At 43.7% G+C, this 9748-nt stretch overlaps 1 long non-coding RNA gene across 1 annotated transcript; it reads right to left on the reverse strand.

Annotated features, from left to right (window-relative positions):
• Positions 1–260: 260 nt before the first annotated feature.
• On the reverse strand, positions 261–9393 carry LOC127193681 (uncharacterized). The gene is made up of 3 exons (XR_007831181.1): positions 9254–9393; positions 2712–2827; positions 261–392 (listed from the first exon to the last, which is right to left on the reverse strand). It is a non-coding gene; the product is annotated as an uncharacterized LOC127193681 (long non-coding RNA).
• Positions 9394–9748: the final 355 nt, after the last annotated feature.

Below are 9748 nucleotides of genomic sequence, written 5' to 3' on the forward strand. Positions count from 1 at the left end.
AGGACCAACCAATGTAGGCAAGTACATTAACTGCATGAATAACTGTTCCTACCTAGTATGCACTTGGACTGTTGACATGAACCTAATAGAAACTAATGCAGGAAGGCAGCTGGGCCCTAGAAAGGGGCCAATGCCAAGGAAACTCTCAGGATTTTCTTACCCTCCATAATCTTGGTCTCTTAGCACATTCACCTTATCATTCTGAGAACCAGCTGCATTTCTTGCTCCTCCAGGATCCTGTGGAATAAATTACCCACATGATCTTTTACATTTATATCTTAGCACCTCTGGTCATGATTCCAAAAGAAAAACACTGATCCTGCATCTGTTGAATGCGTCCCCAGTGCACAGAGCTGCCTGCATCAGGCTTGTGAGTTCCCGCTGATAGATCTCTGTGGGTAAAAGCAGAGAGAAGTTCCGCAGAACCAGACTAACAGAGCTGAGACCCCACCCCACCCCCCACCCCCCTGGCTTAGAGCCGTGCTTCTCAACCTTCCTGATGCTGCGACCCTTTATGCGTCCCTCATTTTGTGGTGACCCCCAAGCATAAAATCATTTTCATTGCTACTTTATAGCTGTAATTTTTGCTACTGTTATGAATCATAATGTAAATATTTTTAGAACTAGACGTTCACCAACAAGACTGTGACCCACTGTTTGAGGACCAAGCGGCGAGATCATGGCCATCCAGTGCTGATCTCAAGTCCTAGGCTCTTCAGCAGAACTGTCACATCCAACCTTACTGTTACAGAGTGGATGGACAATACCCCCCCACAGGCCCCTGGGAACTTGTGGTCCCCAGCTGGAGGCACTGTTTTGGAGTTAGGGCCTAGAGCGAGGAGGAAGTAGGTAGTTGACTGGTGGCCCTGGTTCCCACCCCAGCTGCTCCTGACTGTTTGATGATGTAACCACCTGCCTCACAATGGCAGCTCTCCCCACACAAGCTTTCCCACCATAATGCCCTCCCCACCTGGATGGATCTACTCTCAATCTTTCCTTTCTTAAAGACCTCTGATAGAGCTGTGAGAAAAGTAATTCACTTGTGGTTTATCCTTGTGGGTTTTTTTTTTTTTTTTTTTTTTGGCCTATTTAATTCTAAAAGAAAAGCCTCAAAGTTCTATCTTAAGCCATGTGTACATCAAGAAAGGACACTCCGTTGTTCTAAAGTCAAATCCTAAAGTCATCATTGGTAGCGCTTCTAGCTCACAGGCCTCTTTTTGCTAAGCCCTCCACTCTCCCTTCATTCTACAGGGAACAGCTTTCTGCGGGTTGGAATTTCCCAACCACCAGCTCGCAGGTAATGAATGAGTTGCTGTCACTAGAACATAATTACTTTTGCGACAAATGAGAAACTGCTGTGCACACTAGTTCTTTTCCTCCGTGTTGCCTTATGCTTCAAGAACTGCCATATTTGAGCCTACTTTGTGATCCGCACAGCAGAATCTCGAATCTCACTGTGCTTAAACATAGGCAGATCATAACTTACCTCTCGCTTTCCCTCCCACCACACACAAATGTCTCAGTCGTGCTATTTAAAGTATTGCATGGCAGTACAAGAATTAAGGTCTTTATCATTGTACCATAGCATTAAAAAGAGCACTGAACTAAAATTTTGGGATGTGGAGCTTGCAAGAATCTGTAATGCATTTTTATACTGTATTTGCTACATTACTAAGTTGTACATTTTCGCATGTTTTAGTGTCAAACAGCTCGACACAACTCAAAACTAAAAACAGCAGTTTCTACTACAGCACCCCCCCTCCCCAGATATAAGCTCACTCCTGTAGTTTTTACTGTGCATTTGATTATCATATTTTTCAGACTATAGACACAGTTGACCATAAGACGCACCCAGTTTTTTAGAGCAGTAAAACAAAAACAGTAAAAACAGTGATCAGATGATAAGGCGCACCCTAATTCTCCCCTCCCACTTTTGGGGGGAAAGTGCATCTTATGGTCTGAAAAATATGGCGTACATTTTAACTAACATGCTTATCTTACTGTTATGTTATAGTTATGAGTTGGTTTAGTGTGTTATTATGAATATAAATGAAATTTAATGAAAACATGTAATGTTACAGTATTTTATTAACATATTATATATTATATATTTAATATAATTTATACAATATATAATACACATTAAAGCATTTGATCTTTACTTCTAGACATTACAAAATGTTTATTAGTGTGTCTATGTTTATGGATGTATACATGTGGATGTGTGGACGCCCTCGGTGCATGTGAAGGTGAGAGGACAACTTGTAGGAGTTGGTTCTCTGCTTTTACCATGTGAGGCCCGAGGATTGAACTCAGTTCTTTAGATTTGGCGGCAGGCACCTTTGCCTACTGAGCAATCTTGCCTGGTCCATGTTTTCAATACTGAAAATTAAGAGTTTAACCCTCTTGTATTCCCCATGTATTTGTACAATCACACATCACTTGTAGATCCCATGTGTCATGGGGGAATTTCATCATTGTATGAACTCATAAGCATGGATTTATGTAACCTGAAAGGTTAGATATAGATCCAGTCCTTCAAGTGTTTACCACACTAGCTGTACTTAATAATTTGACTGTTGTAGTAAATTTTCTTTAATCAGTGTCCCACAGGTTGGGTGTCATTCTTCCAAGGTGGAACTGAGAACACGCTGTCCTGAGGCTGGAGATAAGGTGGAAGCTGGCACCTAAATGCTTCCAGTGACACACACCTCTGCAAAAGGTCAGAAGTAAACACAAGAAAGCAGCTGTTTGTCGAATGTCTCTCTGGTGAGTGGGAGACAGCTGAGTGTGGGACTTCATCTCAGCTGTCAGGAACACAGGATCACTGTGCCAGGTAAGGGAGCAAAGAGATTTGTATCAGTGCAGCTCCCGCAGGGGGCTCTGGGTAGAGACCCTGGCAATGTGCTGTAAACATCCAAGTTCTCTCTCACTGAAACAGCCCATAAGTAACCTAAGCAGTCTAAAGTCACTGATTTTATTATCTACTTTAGCCACAGAGAGCTGGCTGTTTATGAGTAAGGATACTGAATGAGAGAGAGAGAGGAGAGAGAGAGAGAGAGAGAGAGAGAGAGAGAGAGAGAGAGAGAGAGAGAGAGAGAGAGAGGTAGGGGGAGATATGACTGGTCCAAGGTATGGTGGAGTAGAAAGTTTACTATAGATAAAAGGAAGATCATAGCCAGAGGCAGAGAAACCTGGAAGAGTCCAGAGTGGATATGACCCTGAGCCACATGAGGAGGGTAGGGAAGGGAAAGCAGAGGGGAGAGAGGGAATCTAGGTTCAGCAGTCAAGGGGGGGAAAATAAAAAAAATTAAAAAAAATTAAAAAGAAGGGAGGGGGTAACTAAAATGGCTGGGTTATATAGGGAAAAGCCTCTGGGGGAAAAACAGCCCAACCTCTGGGCTGGAAAGTTGGGGTAGTGGGAGGTAGAGTACAGAGCAATAGGTAGAGACTGAGGGGTGCTGTGAGAACCTGGCAGCCAGGTCCACTTTAATATGTTAAATAGGCACCTCAGCCATTTGTCCTGGGTCTGAGGCTCAGCATGTACTAAGTGGGATAGCATGGCAGAACACAGAATTAACAGTTGGAGCTATTGTTATTCCCCAGAATTTACCAGACAGTAGTATGCTGTCATCTTTTCCTTGTATTAGTCATCTATTACTGTAGCAAAGGACCTGCGGGAATCTACTTAAGAACAAGAAAGCTTTACTTCCGATGACAGTCTTGAAAGTTGGAGTTCATAGTCAATTGGCTTTGTTGCTTTTGGATTTGTTTGTGGCAAGCCAGGTCTTAAGACTGGGAATGAAAGAGAAAGGGGGACTGAGCAAGGCCCACAATTCCAAGGGCACCCCCCACTCCCCACCCCCACCTCCCAAAGCTGAGAAAACCACCCACTCAGTCCCATCTCTTACGTTCCCACAATCTCTCAATAGTATCAAGCCAAGGATATTCAAAATGAACACAACAGCAAGTGTTACAGCATGTGTGTTGTTACCCCATGAGCACCCCTGGGAAAGCTAGGTATAAGTCACTCATGCCTGGAACTGGGCAACAGGAAAATGTAAAGATGGGAGGACGACAGGCTTTCTAGCCAACCAGCCAGAGTAACTAAAACCAAAGAGCAAGCTGAAGGCTCCATGGCAGACCCTATCTGGAGAGAGTACGGTGGACGGTGGAGACTGATGGAATGAGACACCTCAACCTTCCCCTTCAGCTTCCACAGGCATACACACTTGTGTTCACATACACAGAAGAAGTTCCGGTAAAATGTGTTTGCTTTCATGGGTTACACAGTGCATCATTGCAGGGGTACCATTCCCATCTGAATCCACAAGTCCAACTTCTGTGGCTGCCCAGGATGGCCCTGTGGATGCTGGGGAACCTTGCAGTCTGGAGACGGTCACGGAGTTCTAAGAACTCTTTCCCATCAAGCATTGCCGTGTTCTATTTTGGGAGCACATCAGTCAGACATCGGCCTTCCCAGATTAATCCTCTCGCTTTCTGTCTTATTTTATATCCCATGCCTCCTCGTTCTACTTAGATTTATTCCATTTTTATCATCCAAATTTCTACTGAATATTTGACTTCAGCTATGCTATTTTTAACTTAGAGAATAGTTTTAAAAATAGCATTTCTACTCCCCAGGGTCCAAGCCCCCCCCCCCCCCCCCCGCAGATGTCACTTCTCTCTTCTTTGAGACTTGACTCTCAATCACTATGTTCTTTTCTGTTGCCTTTCTTTTTCCCCTTCCACTTGAGTTTTCCATTTTGGTTGTTTTGCAGTTTTGTTTCAGAGATGCTGTAACTGCCTCCCAACAGGGTGCTTGCTGGTCCTTGACACAGTGCTGGTCCTCAGTGGTGGGGGTCGGGGAGCAGAGGGGCAGTGCTTGCATGTAGCAGTGGAGTGTTTCAGGACTAGTGGCTTTTACTGAGGATCCTACCTGGGTGTCTCTTCTTCTAACTCAGACCAATAAAAAGCTGTCGTCCCAGGTCAGGGTGTAAGGCTGGCAGTCACATGCTCAAAGCCAGATGGGCTTTTAGTATCTACATTCTCTGCAAGGTGCCACATTCCATATGGTGGGCCTTTTTTAGTTCTCTACCCAGAGTCCACAAGGTTAGGGTTCCTCGGGTTCCCTCAGGATGGGGAAGCTACTGTCACCTAGACATTAACATTCATGAAAGGGATCCAGGGGCCCAACGTTGTCTCCAAATGCACAGCCTTATCGCCATTTATGCTGTCTCCATCAGAGGTCACCAGAGGTCTCCCATTCTATCCTCTGTTCTGGATTCTGCGAATGCGGCTGCACCCAGACACCCCACAAGATGGATAAAGCCTTCATCTGTCTGATTAGCTACATCATTCACCAGCCCTCTTTGTGTTTTCCAGACCTGACTGTTCTCTGTCCCATTGTCTCTGTCCCTCATGGGATTACATCTTTCCATTGTTTTGATGGGGGAAATGTTTTGGAAAGAAAAGGTAGGAACTTGCTGAAAATGCCACTTTTGAAACCTAATATTCCAGGGGCACAGCCTGCAGCCTGCCTTGCCCAGAGCAGAGTTGCAACCCACATTTCTCGAGGCAAAACCTTCTTCACTGAGCTCACATTGCTGAGCTATCTCCTAGCTCTATACACACCTGAGGCTAAAGGCCAGGGCCCATGTGGCACATGTCTTTAATATCAGCACTCAGAAGGCAAGGGTGAGTGTATCTGTGTGAGTTAGAGGATGGCCTGATCGACAGAGTGAGTTCCAGGCCAGAGAGTAGGACACAGTAAGACCCTGTCTCAAAAATTAGAATATGTAAATAAATAAATAAATAAAACTAAGTATTGGCTAAAGGGAAGAAAACATGTCAAAAAAAAAAAAAAAAAAAAAAAGAAGAAGAAGAAAAGAAAAGAAAAGAAAACTAGACAATATCATCGTTTTAGAAAGGACTTATAACTTTCAAACTGTGAGATGAAATTCTGATGTTAAGCATTCTTCCAGTGTGAAAATACAAAGAGAAATATTTATATTAATAAAGAATGTCAAGGCGTACTAATAAGCAATGGTAATGCCAATGTAATTCTAAACAAGATGGCTCAGCGAGTAAAGATGCTAGCTACATAAGCCTGGCAGCCAGAGTTCTGCCCCCCAGACCCTACATAAAGATAGAAATATAGCAATAGCAATTGTGCAAAGTTGTCCTTTCACTTGTACACACATGTTATGTATGTGCACTCATACCTACACATCACACATAAAATGTTTCGAGCTGCAGAGATGGCTCAGTGGCTAAGTACTTGCTGAGCAAGGATGAGGATCATCGATTAGACACCCCTTGTAGATTTCAGCCTCAAAGGTGGAGACAGAAGACACGCCCCCCCAACCCCCCCACACAAAGCAAGTTGACTAGGGAGCCTACCTATAGTGGTGAGCTATGGACTTGACTGAAAACCCCTGCCTTATTGAGTGAGGTGAGAGAAGAATCAAAGATGATTCCTAACACCAATCTTGGCCCTCCACCATATATGCACCCACATTATGCTAAACATGTGCAGACATACATGCAAACACTGTACACACATGAAAATGGAAAAAGGCAAAGGAAGCTTAACTTAAAATCTTAAATCAGACCAAGCCTGAAATTGAGAGAAATGCTCAGAGTAAAGGAACTCAGACTGAAAAGGCATCTCAAAGTACGCTTTGAGCAGAGAGCACGTGGGAAAGGGGGCGCTCCACGTACATCTCTAAGCACCCCTCGTGTGTCTGAGGACCGCTCCTCTGGAGCCTTACCAACCACAGAGGACTAAGTTGTATCACAGGAAAGAGCCCTGGAGGTTGAAGCCATGCCCAACTCTCCCGTCTCTCAGACTTCCTGGATGGATAGCCTTTGTTCACCTTGCATGCCCTCCTCCTCTTCACTCCCCTAGGCCTAGTGTCTCCCAAGGAGTCCTAAGTCTTTATTCATGTCCCTTCATCTTAGAAAAGGATGCATGCTTTAGTCACAGTCCATGTGTTGTGGGACTCCCACACATACATGCATAATTCATTTCTTCCTATTAACCTATGTCAATTTACTGTGTAGCTCAAATCAATCTAGATTGGCAAAGATCATTTTTTACTCCCTGAAAATTATTGAAGTAGATATAAAATCCACTAAATGCTAATTCCGGGCTCTGTGCATACCACACATACATGGAGTTATTTGTAATTCGATACCAACACGGCTTCTGAAATAGCTACAGCGATTGGCTCCATCGTACAAATGATGAAGCGAGGCCACTTTACCCACGGTCGTGCATGTGTTAAGCTCTTCAGGCACAATCTGAACATGCCCCCTAGCCCTACCCCTCGACTCTGCTCCAAAGAAGTCCCTATTGAACAAATCTGTGATTAAGAGGGGATGACAGCCCCTAAGCAAGTAGACAACTACTGGTGCACAGCCGGAGAGCTCACCCCACACCTCACACAGTGCTATCTCCCAGCAGGCCGTATTTGCTCATCTCCTCCTATACCCTAAGTGTTTTCTGCATTGTTAAGCACATCAGCGTGGCTGGCTCTGATGCCTTTTGACCTATCATCAGAGTCAGTTTTCGGTCACTGTAATACAATGTCTGAGCAAGTCAACTTAAAAGGAGGAAAGACTCATTTTGGCTCAGTTTCTGAGCTTCCTTCCACCTCTGGCTGGTTCACTCTGTTTCCTGGGCCTTAATGAGAGGCAGGGCGTTATCTGTGGAAGAGTGCAGGGGAGCAGAAGACCTCATGTCATGGCACCTGGGAAGGAGGAAGGGGGCAGGGCTCCAATGTCCCCTCCAAGAATATGCTCTGATGACCTAGATGGCCTACTGTCCCCACACTAGGCCCCACAACCCAAGGTCCCACCACTTCCCAAGAGCACCATAAGCTGTCAATCAATTTCCTTTAGCACGTGAGCCTTTGGGAAACAGTTAACATCCAAACAGAATAGGTAGATAAAGCAGACACAAAATCTCGGCAGAGATCAGGCAGATGATCTTCAGGTCCCCCACCCCCCATTTACTGAGGAGCTATTGGCACTGCATAGCGACTCCACTGGTTGGCCCCACACCTATGCCTATATGGGTAACACTAACCAGATTTAAAGGGTTATTAAACACACACACACACACACACACACACACACACACACACACACACACACAGGAAGTTGGTAAGGGGAATGTTGGGAGGTAAATGGGGTTGGAGGAAATGTGGGGGGTAGTTATATATGAATACATTTCATTGTACAGGGGTTTGAAATTGTGATACTTTTTAAAGCATAGCACACTAAACAATGTGGTTGTTTGTCTCTGTTCTCTAGGTTTCATAGAGACCATCTCTGTGACAATACAGTGCTGAGAAGCCATTATACTTAGGACAGTTATCGCTTCCTTTTTATCAACTACTTCTGATTTCTGCTAAGAATATGCCACCCAGTCTCCATTGGGAATCTCCCTTCTTCAGCCTAGAATATGGGTGACTCCGTGTGCTGCTATTGTTTCCTTTGGCTATGCCAACCCATTCATGATGATTCTTAGTAAATCTCATTTTGGAGAATTACTCTCATGCTTAAATCCTAAGTATGACCCTTTTCTACAGCAGCCTCTTGTCCACTCCACAATACAACTCCTTCTGTGTTCCCTTCTGGGGAAGTGGACTAAAGCAAGGTTTAATTTTAAATACATAAATATTTAGTAAAATTAGTAAGGTTAAAAAGTAATGAGTTCACAAATATTACCAAAGCTTAAGCAAATCAGACTACACAGAACTATTCTAAAGGAAAAGAAAAAAAAAAAAAAATCACATAGAAAATTGCCAAATAGAATCAGAGAGAAAAGTAAAACCAGGAATATGCTAAACAAACTCTGTAAAAAGCCTTTTTAAAAAGGAGAGGGGTGGTTTCTATATTCTTTCTAAAGAAATGCAGGCTTACATTGGACACAGACTTTTTTCAAGATATTTCTGATATGCTACCAAAGAACAATTAACAATAGAGGGAAATAGAAAAATAGTTCAAAAACGTGGAGCACCTTGTATAGGTACAGTTGATATGTGACACTTACATTATTGAGGGGTTTAAGGAATCCCAAACCAGGACACCACAATTCTACTTTGACATAAAATAACATAGTTTTATTGACTCCCCAAATATTTCAGTGTTAAGTATCTTTCTCCTTAAAGATATGTGAACACTAAGCTATTTCTATTAAGTATTGATTTGGAAACACTGCTATCCTCTACCAAAATCCACTCACCTTTCTTGGACAGTGTTCTAGACTACCACACACTTCCAGGCATGTGGTGGGGTCCCAACAAGGAGGGGAGCAGAAATCAACAGGGCCATCTTGGCTCATGAAGCTTTTCTCTTCCTCAGCAGGGAGATATGGTGGTGGTGGTGGTGGTGACCCAGCTTATGTCACGCCTGTGGTGACATGTGTGGGGAGCAGTATGCCATGCCAACCCACGCTGCTTCCTTTACTTCCATTAAGAAACAGAGACATCAGCTTTTTGTTACAGCAGCCTGGCCTAGCTAATATAACTGTCAATGCGTGTAGAGTCAAGTTGCCTTCTAAGTCAATAAAGCCAGGTCTTGGCAGGCTGCTGTCCTTCGGAGAACCATCAGTTCCTGCCAGCACCTACTAGCAATAAAATGGAGAGATTTGAAAAAAAAAAACAAAAAACAAAACAAAACTGAGAATTAGTTTCTTTTTTAGAAAGTTCAACACTCTCTTCTTTGGTCTAGAAGTCGA

The sequence above is a fragment of the Acomys russatus genome, chromosome 9 (assembly GCF_903995435.1).
Source record: "Acomys russatus chromosome 9, mAcoRus1.1, whole genome shotgun sequence".
In the NCBI taxonomy this organism is placed as follows: domain Eukaryota; kingdom Metazoa; phylum Chordata; class Mammalia; order Rodentia; family Muridae; genus Acomys; species Acomys russatus.